We start from the raw sequence: 11,701 nt of genomic DNA on the forward strand, positions 1-11,701 counted from the left end.
TTCCTTCCTTCCTTCCTTCCTTCCTTCCTTCCTTCCTTCCTTCCTTCTTTCCTTCCTTCCTTCTTTCCTTTATTCCTTTCTTCCTTCCTTCCTCTTTTTTTTTTTCCTTACTTTCTTTCTTTTTCTAATTCTCAAGGCCAAAACCTCAAATTCGCCTGAGGAGACTTTAAAAAATTATTTTGGTTTCCTAAATTACTCTTATTTACTCAGGATTAGTTTTTACTTAATATATCTTCACCATTCTATTTCATGTTGCAGTACCTTTATGAATTTATGGCGAGTCATGGCAGTCAAACCATACTTAACAATAAGGGTCTAAGAAGATTGATAGAGAGACCATTCAGCAGAAAATGCTTTAGAAAGAGAAATCGTGGGGGTGACTCTTATGCTGCAGGACCCATACATAACAGGACAAGGAAGTACAAAGAAGATTTCACTCTGGGTCTCTGTTACTTAAACTACCCAACCTTATTTCCCTCAGATGGCTTTGTCAAACTTGTATTTGTGCCTGGGGTAAAGGGTTCAATGTTGAGCATCCAGCATAAGGAGTTGGAGAAAGAGATGTGGGTGATTTACATCTGCCATGTAAGTCTTCCATTATTCGTCTTGTCTTAGTCCTATTTCTTCCTTGTACCCATCAAAGCATTGGCATTTCTTAGTCTGCATCCGCTTGGGGATTCTGCTGAAGAAGTCTGCATTTCATTAGCTGCAACTTTCTCTTCAAGTGTTCTAGGTTTTGTCTTTCTGTTCTTTGATTAATGACTCACCCATTCATCTCTTTTTGTCTGACAGAAATGTTTAAACCTGTCTTTAATTGATGCCCCCACCCTGCTCTCAGCTGTCAATTTATTTATTTACCTTCTTTACCTTTATTTTACTTGCATGTTGGGACCTGAGAAAAGTGGAGGTAGGTACCAATGTTTTATCTACTATCTTGCCCTGATGAATCCACATCTCACATGAAACAGCGAGTTACTGAAAGGCAGCAATTGTACCTTTTTGTCTTTGTATTTCTAGTGCTTATCATGGGGCCTGGAATATATTACATGCTCAAAAAAGTGTGTGATAAAAGGAAACAAAGATACTTCTATCCTAGGCAGATGTGTGGTATCTAAAGGTCATTGCATTGTCACTGTACAATTCTTGCAGAAAGCAAGGCTGTGCTGTGTGAAGCATAATGTCGCAACAAAGTCTGCCACCATTCCAAATCCTTCATGTGATAATTTCTGAATTAAAGTGTTATTATAATGAGGAAAAATGAGGAAATGGCAAATTTTCTTAATAGGGAAAATAGTAAAACCATGCGCCTGTGAAATTAATAAGACTTTATAAATGAAATATATTTACAATGAAAATCTCATGCAAGGGAAATATTTAAATTACATGAAATCCTTGCACAGAACAGCAATGATAAATATATTTGGATTTAATGGCATGTACTCACCAAATACTCATATCTGTGCATCATATAAAACATTTATATAAAATTACATTTGTCACCAATGCAGGCGGTTGATAGCTCAGTAACTCATTCTATGTCATTGATTCAGAACAATGATCTTTAAATATTACCTACATGGTAGCTCTGGAGGGGTTTTAAATGAATAACATTATTATAACTTCTAAGTGTTTATGGGGAACATACAATTTAATTCAACATCATAGTGAAATGTTGTCTTTTTAAAAAGGCAAAGTAAACCAAAGCAGTGTGTTTTCTTTTTCAAAACTCAGTGAACATTTTTCTAAATGCCATTTCATATCTCACTTACATAAAAGAGAGAAAAGATAAATTCCTACTTAAAAGTCAACTGACACCCTGATGCTATACAATTACCACCCCATTACACTAGTTTTTCAGATGAGGAAATAGAATCCTAAAGATAGTTTAATGTGCACTCAATCCTACAAAGTTATTTACAGTGTTAGAACTAGAAATAAGAACACCTGGATTCTAGCTCAATCTATTACTCTTTATATTACACAGTTTATGGCCCATAAGGGGAAAATTTGGGGGCAAGCAGGAAATCATCTGAAAATTTGGGGGCAAGCAGGAAATCATCTACCCAAAATGGTTTGGGTAGACTTATGCATTAAAAGACTGGCCTTCAGGTCCAAAGAAAACAAGGAATGATTCTTTACAAACCATGCCCATAAAGAATTCCAGGGAACAAAGATATTTAAGACAGCCTGGGCCTTAAGAGAGGAAACTAGGGATGTTGTTTGGTGATTTCTCATTAATAGTTTCTGAACAACTGAATATGGATTGCTGCCAGTTAGGGCTGGTGTCACCTTTCTGAAGGACACATCCATGTTGATCTCCACATAGCACTTCTACCGACCCATACTGACATGAATCACACCTTAAGAACGTACCTTCTTGGGTAAGAAGATGAAAAACTTGGCAGCACAGATGGCATTGTCATCACATAGTCTTATTGAGAGTTAGGAGTTGAGAAAAATAACCTAACATATGAACAATGGATGTGCAGATGGTATCAATAAACAGCATCTCAATTCCTGGATAATGGAATTGCATGTCAGAATTACGAGCTCATAGCTGGGGGTGAAGTTCACCTTATGAATAAAAGAAAAACTATTTTTACTGGAGCCTGCAGTGCCTGCTCAGAGGGCTTTGTTCTACATATAGATCAGTGGGGGAGGAAAAGGTAATAAATGTCAGACAATGACTAGCAAATGAGCAAAGCACAAACAAAAGGAGGATGAATGGTTTAGATGATGTCACATATCTTCACAAAATGTGTGGCTGGGGTTACCTGGTTGCCCCTCTGGCCACTTGCCCAGGAATGTACCTTGGCAAATATGTACTCATTTTTGATCTGAGGCTTTTGTGGCTTTGTAAAAATATTTGAAACAGTAGTCTGAAAAATGTAACATGATTAATAAAAGATCAACTGTTATTGGTTTCCATATGGGATATGTCTAGGCAGAAGACTGTTATTTTCTGTAACAAGAGGATTCTACTCAGGCACTATAATACATTTTCTGAAGCTCAGTCTCAGTAAGCTGTAAGTAGAATGTGCTGTCCTAAAACATAAAAGTAAATCTTTTCCTAAATATTTGCTTTAAGGAGCATATTGTCAGTAGATGCAGCATAGTATGAAGACACAAGAATTTGCTAGACAACCCCTGCCTAGGCTTTCCAGCATAGGGTCTCCTTTCAGACAGCGAAAGGAGATGCACATCAGTGAAACAAAGGGCAAGAAAGGGGTGTCCATCTGATCTTACAGAGGAGCTGCCCTTCGGATAACTACAATGTCTAACTATTTTAAGCTCTATATCTGAGTTTCCTGAGTTTTTACCTTTGCCTACAATTGTCTATGCTTGGAAGGGTAATAATTAGCTCTGTAATTCTTTAATATTCACATATGTAATTATTACTTTGCATTCATTGAGCTGTGAAAATTTCTGTCTTCTGCTTTAGCGATATTGGATTGGAAAAATAAATGAATTTCATCTGAAGAGAACTAACACAAATATACACATATACACAGGAGTGTACATAAAAATTAATCTTCAAGAGGCTAGAAACAGGGGATGGTGTAGTTCCTGCCATGGAGTAGAGGTCAACTGGTACCAGAGATTCAAAATTGCTGAATGGATCGTGGGGATTTCTGTCTTCCCTGTCATAAGGAGTAATTTAATCAGGAAAATTGGCAGGTATTGTTGTACTGTGGGTGCAAGAGCTGAGAAGATGAAAAAGACATAGAGAAAGGGGATATTGGAAATAAAAGGATGTTAAAATGATATAATTTTTAAGAGGTTTGAAGAGAAGGAATATGGGATATTTATATTCCTCTAAATTTGATAGATAAGGATGTCCACAAAGAAGAGTTTGGTGAAATAATTTTAAATTTTGGTGAGCACAGACTATCAATGCCGCACACAATGGGTAATTTTCTGTGTCAGCTTGACTAGGCTGTGATCTCCAAGTGTTTGTTCAAACAGCAATCTCAGATGTCCTTGTGAAGGTATTTTTAGGTAAGATTAACATTTAAATCAATAGACTTTAAGTAAAGCAGATGACCCTGAATAATGTGAGTGGGTCTCAAATTTGTTTTAAGTTGAAGTCTTTAAGAGAGAAAGATTAAGGTCATCCATGAAAGAGGGAATTCTACTGCCAGATTTCCTTTGGACTCAAGCTGCAATATCAGCTCTTCCCTGGGTCTCCAACCTGACAGCCTGTCCTACAGATAAGAGCTTGCCAGTCCCCACAATCACATTACACATGCGCCAATTCTTTCTTTTTTTTAGACAATTCTTTAAAATTCTTCTCTGTCTCCCTCTCTCTCTCTCCCCCCTCCCGTGTATACACACACACATACACGCATACACACACACACACATACACACACATCCTATTCGTTCTGTTTCTCTGGAGAACCCAGACTAGTGTACTTCCTCAGTAATTGTTTTAGCATTCTGGAGTCTGTTACTTTACTATCAGCCTTAATATTGCGAAAAGAAGAAGGAACGTTTTATCAACCATTTCAGACACTAAGTTTTCCGCCTTTTGGGATAAAGGAAAATACAATCCATATGTTTTGGACTCACTTGCTATTATCCAGAATATTTATATCGGAGATGGTTTAAAATTTCTATATTTATATTTTTCTTGAAAACAAGTAAACAAAACAGTAGGTTTTCTACTATATCCAGATGCAGAGCCTAAAATCTGTTTTCTAACTCAGATTTTCCAAAATTTCCTTAGATTCCAATGTTGACAAAACTCTCCCTTAATACTGAAACAAAACAAAACTAAACTAAACTAGCTGCTGGAAGTTATACCTTTGCACTATAAAATACGTTACTCAGTCTGAACTAGGTCAACAGGAAATAAATTCAGTGTCAAAAGCGGCATATTAAAAAACCTTTCATTAAATGCGTTTGACATGAATACATAGCTGTAAAAGATATATATTTCTAATGTACATATATGACATAGATAAATCTGAAGCCAAGTTATACTCTTTTCCACAAAATAACTTAATTTTGAAAAGAAAAGCTTTCTATTCTTCCCTGACCATTCAAACAATATACTGAATGTAGGCCTCAAAGTGCCAATTAAAAAATACCTTTTTGCAGAATGCCCTATTTGAGGTGTCAGGCCATGAAAGATTATCAACTGAGAATAGAGAAAAAGAATAATATTCCAAGAGAAAAATATTGTTATAATTTAGTTTTATTCTATATTTCATGAAATTATTTCAATAGTCCTCAATCTGAATAAGTAAAAGCACACAAATAAAAACCCCCCACTTTCTTTTTAGTTTGTTTTTCATTCTCTAGAGTAAAAACATAGAGGAAAGGAAAAGAAAAGTGATATATTTATTGTCTTCCTGATAAAAGATTAAAAATTTCTGAGTAAGTCTTACTATAAGCATCTGGTATGTTATTTACTATCATTGTATGTCAACTAAACATTGTATAAAACATGACATACTGTAAGTGGGGGAGAAGATAGTACCAGTTTTAAATGTTTGGGAAACACATGTTTTATCGAGATAGACCAACCTTTCATCTTCTATCAGGATATACTCAGAGACCTGATAGATGTGCCTTGGACTCTTCAGTCCCATACATCATCAAAGTCCACTCTTATGATGTTCTTATTATAGTTAACATTTCAATTCTCTCATTTCAAGTGCCCAGGATGGCTTGTAACATGACAAGACCAAGGGTGACTGCCTCTTTTTTGACCTATTACAATGACCTTTGGTCCCAAAGATGGTCAAAATGTAAGCCTCTGTTACTCCTAATGATATCTTAAGAATATGTGAAAAGGGCTGGCATAATCTGTAGAAAATGGCTACATATCTGGAATCTAATGATGACTTTTCATAAGATCAATAATGAAGACTTTTCCTAAGATCAGGTAAAGGTAAGACAGTGGAGGTTTTACCTCTACTTCAGCAAAACATCAAATACCGATGCATATCTACTGATTTTAAGCATTGGATGACTAGTGCAGCATATTTTCAGATGTTGCACCACAATATTTTTCTAGCATTTGTCAGTATTTGATTGGCAATCTGCAACTTTAGAAAGTTCTATAAAATTGAAACAGATCAGAGGAAGAAATTGTAAACATGCAAAACAATTTTAAATAACTCTAAGGAAAGAGATAGCTGTTAGGAAATACAAAGGAAAGAGACAGGAAATATTCTAAAAAAGAAAAGTTTAAGAAATATTAGAGTGAGGGGCAATGAATAGAGTATGATCCAGGAAGAACTAGACCAAAAGCACAGAAGCTCCATTTGCCTATCTGTAGAGGAGAAAGCAGGTCTACACTGGCCTAAGAGAGTTCATTTTAACTTGGCCAAGGCCAGGTATTGAGATGCTGGATAATTCTATAGAATCCAAGCATCATGAAAGTGCACATGTCTTTTATTTGAATGTTTTTCAAGCTGACCAGTCTTCAGAAGAGCAAAAAATTTGATGATAAAGAGCTGCTACTGTGATTCAGTTATAGGTTTGCAAAAATGTCTCACTCCTGTTGATCAGATCATACTAGAAACTGCTGGCACAAATGCTTTTGTGACCAGACATTTGAAATAACAGCTTAATTGTTCGGTCATGCATAATGGTCCAGAAAAAAAAAGAAAAAGTGACAAAAAATTATAAAAACATAGAAAATACAGTCCCTTCCACTACTGAGAGATGGTGACATTGATTTTGCTTCATTATGAAACACAGCATCCAGAAAAATAACAGGATTCAAGCACGTGGAAGTAAACATCTTTATAATTTCACATATTACTAATAAGGTTTTTAAGATTCAGACTACAGAGTCTACGCCAGCTAGTTTAAATAAAAATTGGTTTATTACAGGACATTTCAACTTATAAATTACATAACCTAAAACAAGGAAGCCAGAAAAATGCCTAACTATATCACAGGACTGACTCAGCAGAAATCCTAATGCTGCTGCTTGCTAGTCAAGAGTCACAAAGCCAGGATCTATGCCACTGCTGTATAGGAAAGAAAAATGAAATGCCTTCATGATCATGTTTGTGAAAGACCTTTTCCTTTCCACTTCCCACACTGGTGCATCTGCTACTAAATTCCTGGTCACATGCAGGGCACCAGCTGCAAAGGAGTCTGGGATATGTAGTGTTAATACTCCATACTCTGAGCTAGTCCTGAGTATTAGTCACTGACACTCATAAAGAGAAGTCAAAATGGAACGATCATCAAAACGTTGGAGAAAGGTTAGGGAATTATTAGAAGATATACTAGGGGAATTATAGTCATAATTTTAATCTCTTGAGAGTTTGAATTTATAAATCTCTCATAGATTACATAGATTAACTGAATTACTACCAGTCCAAAAATTATGTATTTTATTTTATACTGTATTATAATAAGTGTCCTTTTACTTTCAAAAATTGTAGCATTTTTAAACTTATTTTCTTAAGAATGTGATACAAAAAGAAAACTGCAAAACAACATATTTGTATTTCATCTGATTTTATAAAAGTTTTATTTTTTTCAGTCAGCTGCTGAAATTGTCAAATCCTGCCAATAAGTCTTTATAGCAAATGACATTTTAAAATTAGTTTCATAAAAGGAGCAACAGCATTTCCATGCTAGACAAGATGTGGTCATTTATAGTCAATTTAACTTGAGGCATTTGAAATAAAACAACTGTATTTTTACATTCAAAATTATCTATTATAGGAACTTGATAACATAATCAACAATGTGATGTGAGGTACTTGTCAAAAATTTTAGAGTTTATAACACATAAGTAAACATTTGAGAGCATACCAGTTTGATTTATAAATATTAAAAAAAATAAAATTTAGCAAACTTTTTGTTTTTTTTAAGAGCTAAAGGTCTTGCTTTGTTGGCTAGGCAGGAGTGCTTTGGCTATTCACAAGTGCAATCATAGCACACTACAGCGTCCTGAGATCAAGAGATCCTCCTGTTTCAGCTTCCCAAGTAGCTGGGAATATAGGCATGCACCTTTACATTTATGAATGAAAAATCTCCTGGTATCACAATCACCTGAGTTATTCACATTTCTCTGTTGCTTATAACTACTTGCCATCCAAACGCTGTTGTTTTTTTAATGTGTCAATCATTCCCTATGCCATTTACCTAGCATTGAGACCTCAATATGCCTGAACTTTAACCTCATTTTTCAACCTTGTCCTACTGTCGTCATTGACAGGCGTTTTTGTTTAGACTGAAATGTTGCTTCTGGAACTGATGAAATGCAGTGGTTTGCATTCTCTTGCATGGAAAGGAAAACTCAACTTACAAAACAGAGGAGTGGAACACAATAGCTTTTTTTTTTTTTTAATGTCAGAATTATAATTATCTTGAGCCTTAGGCCCCTCACATATTTTTCTGTCTCATTTGTGTAAACAACTCTGTCATGCTTCAGTATTTGTGAAGAGAGTCTGAAAATTACAGACACAAGTGTTTAGAAATTTCCCCTTAACCCTCCCTGAAATGGCACTAAACAAAAAAAAAAGAAAAGAAAAGTATGTTTATGCTTCTTAACCTCATAGCTAAAAATTAAAAAGGTTTTCATTTACATAATTTATCTAGCACTAGCTTTAAGGTAATAGGCTACCTTCTAAATAGAATATATTCCTGAATTGATTCCATAAGCAATTTGGTTACCAGGTATTTCCTCCTGGCAGTTGTAGAAATACAGAATACACGAATTTCTCTATTAACTATTTCTTTCTTATCTTTTGAGAAATTCTCATATGTCACAGAATGTTATGCTTCACACTACGTTAAAATGTAAAACGGGTTCCTCTTACCAAGAAGTGTAGCTGTTGTTGGCTAGCGCCTCATCAGTGAATTTCAGACAGATGTTCTGCTTCCTATCTGCACACTAAAACCTAGTGCTTTCAGCACTAAAGATCTTTGTCCCGTCGCATTAAACTATGACAGGCCCTGAGCCATCCAACTGATATGAAGACTCAAACAGCTTTATTTACTCTGAATATACTGAAGGGGTTGGGGGTCAGGGAGGGCATGATATCTTTAATTTGAGCCAGCTGTGAAGCTTCCAGAGCATCTCTCTGTAGCCAGTGCTGGACTAAGATTAAACCAGGCAAAATGCCTGAAGAGATACTGAATAGGTTTGATACAAATTACATTGTCCTGCTGGTTTGAAAGTGCACATTACTGGAGTCATTAACCATAATCATCCTCAATTACAAGCACTACAAGCTTGCATAGAGCAGCCCAGTAAATGTAGCCGTTGTTTGTCTGCAGTGTCCATAATCTACGAAGACATTGCCTCCCCTCACTGGTCAAGAAGCCACCTCCTTTCTGTCCCTGTCCTCTGTCTTTTCTGTATAGTCCCAGTTTCAAGCTTTGTCTCTGAAATAGTGAAATCCGTCAAAGCAATTTTTTCTTTGACAATTCAATGTGGTTAAAGATATTACTTTCCTTGTTCCATGCTAAGAAATATGCATTAGTTATGACAAATTTCAGATTCGCTTTTGCTTGCCCTATTAGCATGGCCAATTTTTTTTAAACAATAATACTTTTCTAATTATTTTGCAATGGTGTCATAACACTTCATATCACAAAGTGGTAATAAAATGAGGAAACAAATAGGATACATGGTTTATAACTCTCATATTGTAACATTTAATTATCAGAATTTAGATGCTTCCAGTTAAGGTTGAACTGAGCAAGAGTTTAGGAAGACACACACACACTATATATATATATATATACACACACACACACACACACATACACACACACACATATATATATACATATATACACACACACATATATAAAATAGTACAAAATAGTAGAAAGTATAGTCATATCTTTCCCCCTACATTTCATGAATGTTAACATTTTCTTCATACATGCTTTATCATGCTCTTCACTTTCTGTCTCTCTATCCATCATCTATCTATCAATCTACCTATCTGTCTATCTATCTATCTAATCATGTATCATCTCTATCATCTATCTATTTTTGTCTGTGTGTTACACTTTGCATATTTGTCCCTTTTAAAACTCATATTGAAATTGAATTGCCATTGTAACTGTATTTAGAGGTGAGGCCTTTACAAGGTGTTAGGCCCCGAAGGCACCATCCTCATCTGTAGGTTTAAATCCTTAATAAAAGGACTTCCAGGAATGAACTGTCTGTCCAGTCTTCTACTCTTCCACCATGTGAGGACACAGGATTCCTCCTCTCTGGAGGGTGCATCATTCAAGGCCCCATCTTGGAAGCAAAGACTGGATCCTCACCAGACACCAAATCTGCCAGCACCTTGATCTTGAACTTGTCAGCCTCCAGAACTGTGAGAAATGGATTTTTGTTGTTTATAAATTACCCATCTATATTATTCTGTTATAGCAACACAAAACTGTGTTTTGTTTTTTTTAAATACATTTTTTGCAAGTAAGTTACAGATTTTACATTTAAATACCCCTTTACCTCTCAATATTTCCATGTGTTTATAAATTCAGTATATTTCTAAAAATAGGACATTTCTTAGCCAGAATCCAGTTATTAAACGGAGGAAAATAACATTGATAAAGCAGCATTGTCTAATCTAAATCTTTTCATCAGATTTTGCCAGTTCTACCACTAACGTCCATTCCTGTTCCAGAATTCAATACAGAATGGCATGTTATCTTTAGTTTTCACTTCTGTCAGACTTAATAATACCTTACATATTTAAAGAGATTAGGCCAATTATCTTGTTGACTGTCCCACATTTTGAGTTTGACTAATGGTTTCTAACTATTAGATGCAGATTATAATATGTTTGCAGGAATATAGCAGATGTGATGTGTGTTTCCCAGTATTTCTTATTAGGAGGCATCTGGTATTGATTTGTCCCATTGCTTATAGTGTACATTTTAAATCTGCAGTTAAGGTTGTGTCTACCAGATTTCTCCACTACAAACTTACTATTTTTTCTTTGTAATTAATAAGCATCGTATGAAGAGATGTTACCAAGTAAATATTCAGTTTGTTGTCATACTTTTGCCCATTATCTATTAATATCCTTGCCTGAATCTATTACTACTGTGATTGCAAACAAATGGCAATTTTTCTAATTCTGTGATTCTTTTTACTTCTATTCCTTGAAATTCTACAGTAAGAGTTCTTCACTTTCCCTATTTATTCATGTATCAGTTCACTTCAGCATTGAATTCTTGATTTTTATTATATTCTGTGTGTTATATTCTGTTACTATTATTGTGATTTTCATTGGTCAAATTGTTCCAAATTTGGTCAAGGGGAGAGAGTTCAAGCTGACCTTTGTGTTCTTTTTACAGGTCCTCATCATTTTCTGAGCTTGCTTTTTACTTCCTAACACTACAAAATATCAGCCATATCTACAAGGATACCTGCATACCTTTTAGAAGAGAATAATGCTTAGAAGCAAAAATCTGTGTGTAATGTTTGCTTAGTGACAGTGGGATGTTATTGCCTTCAGGAACTCTCAGAGTTGGAAAACATATTCATGTATGTACGTACATTGCGTGTGTATGTGTGTGTGTGTGTATGCACAACATATCTATAACTACTTGCTGTAGATACAGTGTGGCTGTTACTTGCTGAGATTTGGTGACTAGTTTTTTCTTTGTAATTTATTTTTTTTTTATTTTTTTTAACTTTCTTTTTTTTTTTTTTTTATTATACTTTAAGTTCTAGGGTACATGTGCATAACGT

The sequence above is a fragment of the Piliocolobus tephrosceles genome, chromosome 18 (assembly GCF_002776525.5).
Source record: "Piliocolobus tephrosceles isolate RC106 chromosome 18, ASM277652v3, whole genome shotgun sequence".
NCBI classification, from domain to species: Eukaryota; Metazoa; Chordata; class Mammalia; order Primates; family Cercopithecidae; genus Piliocolobus; species Piliocolobus tephrosceles.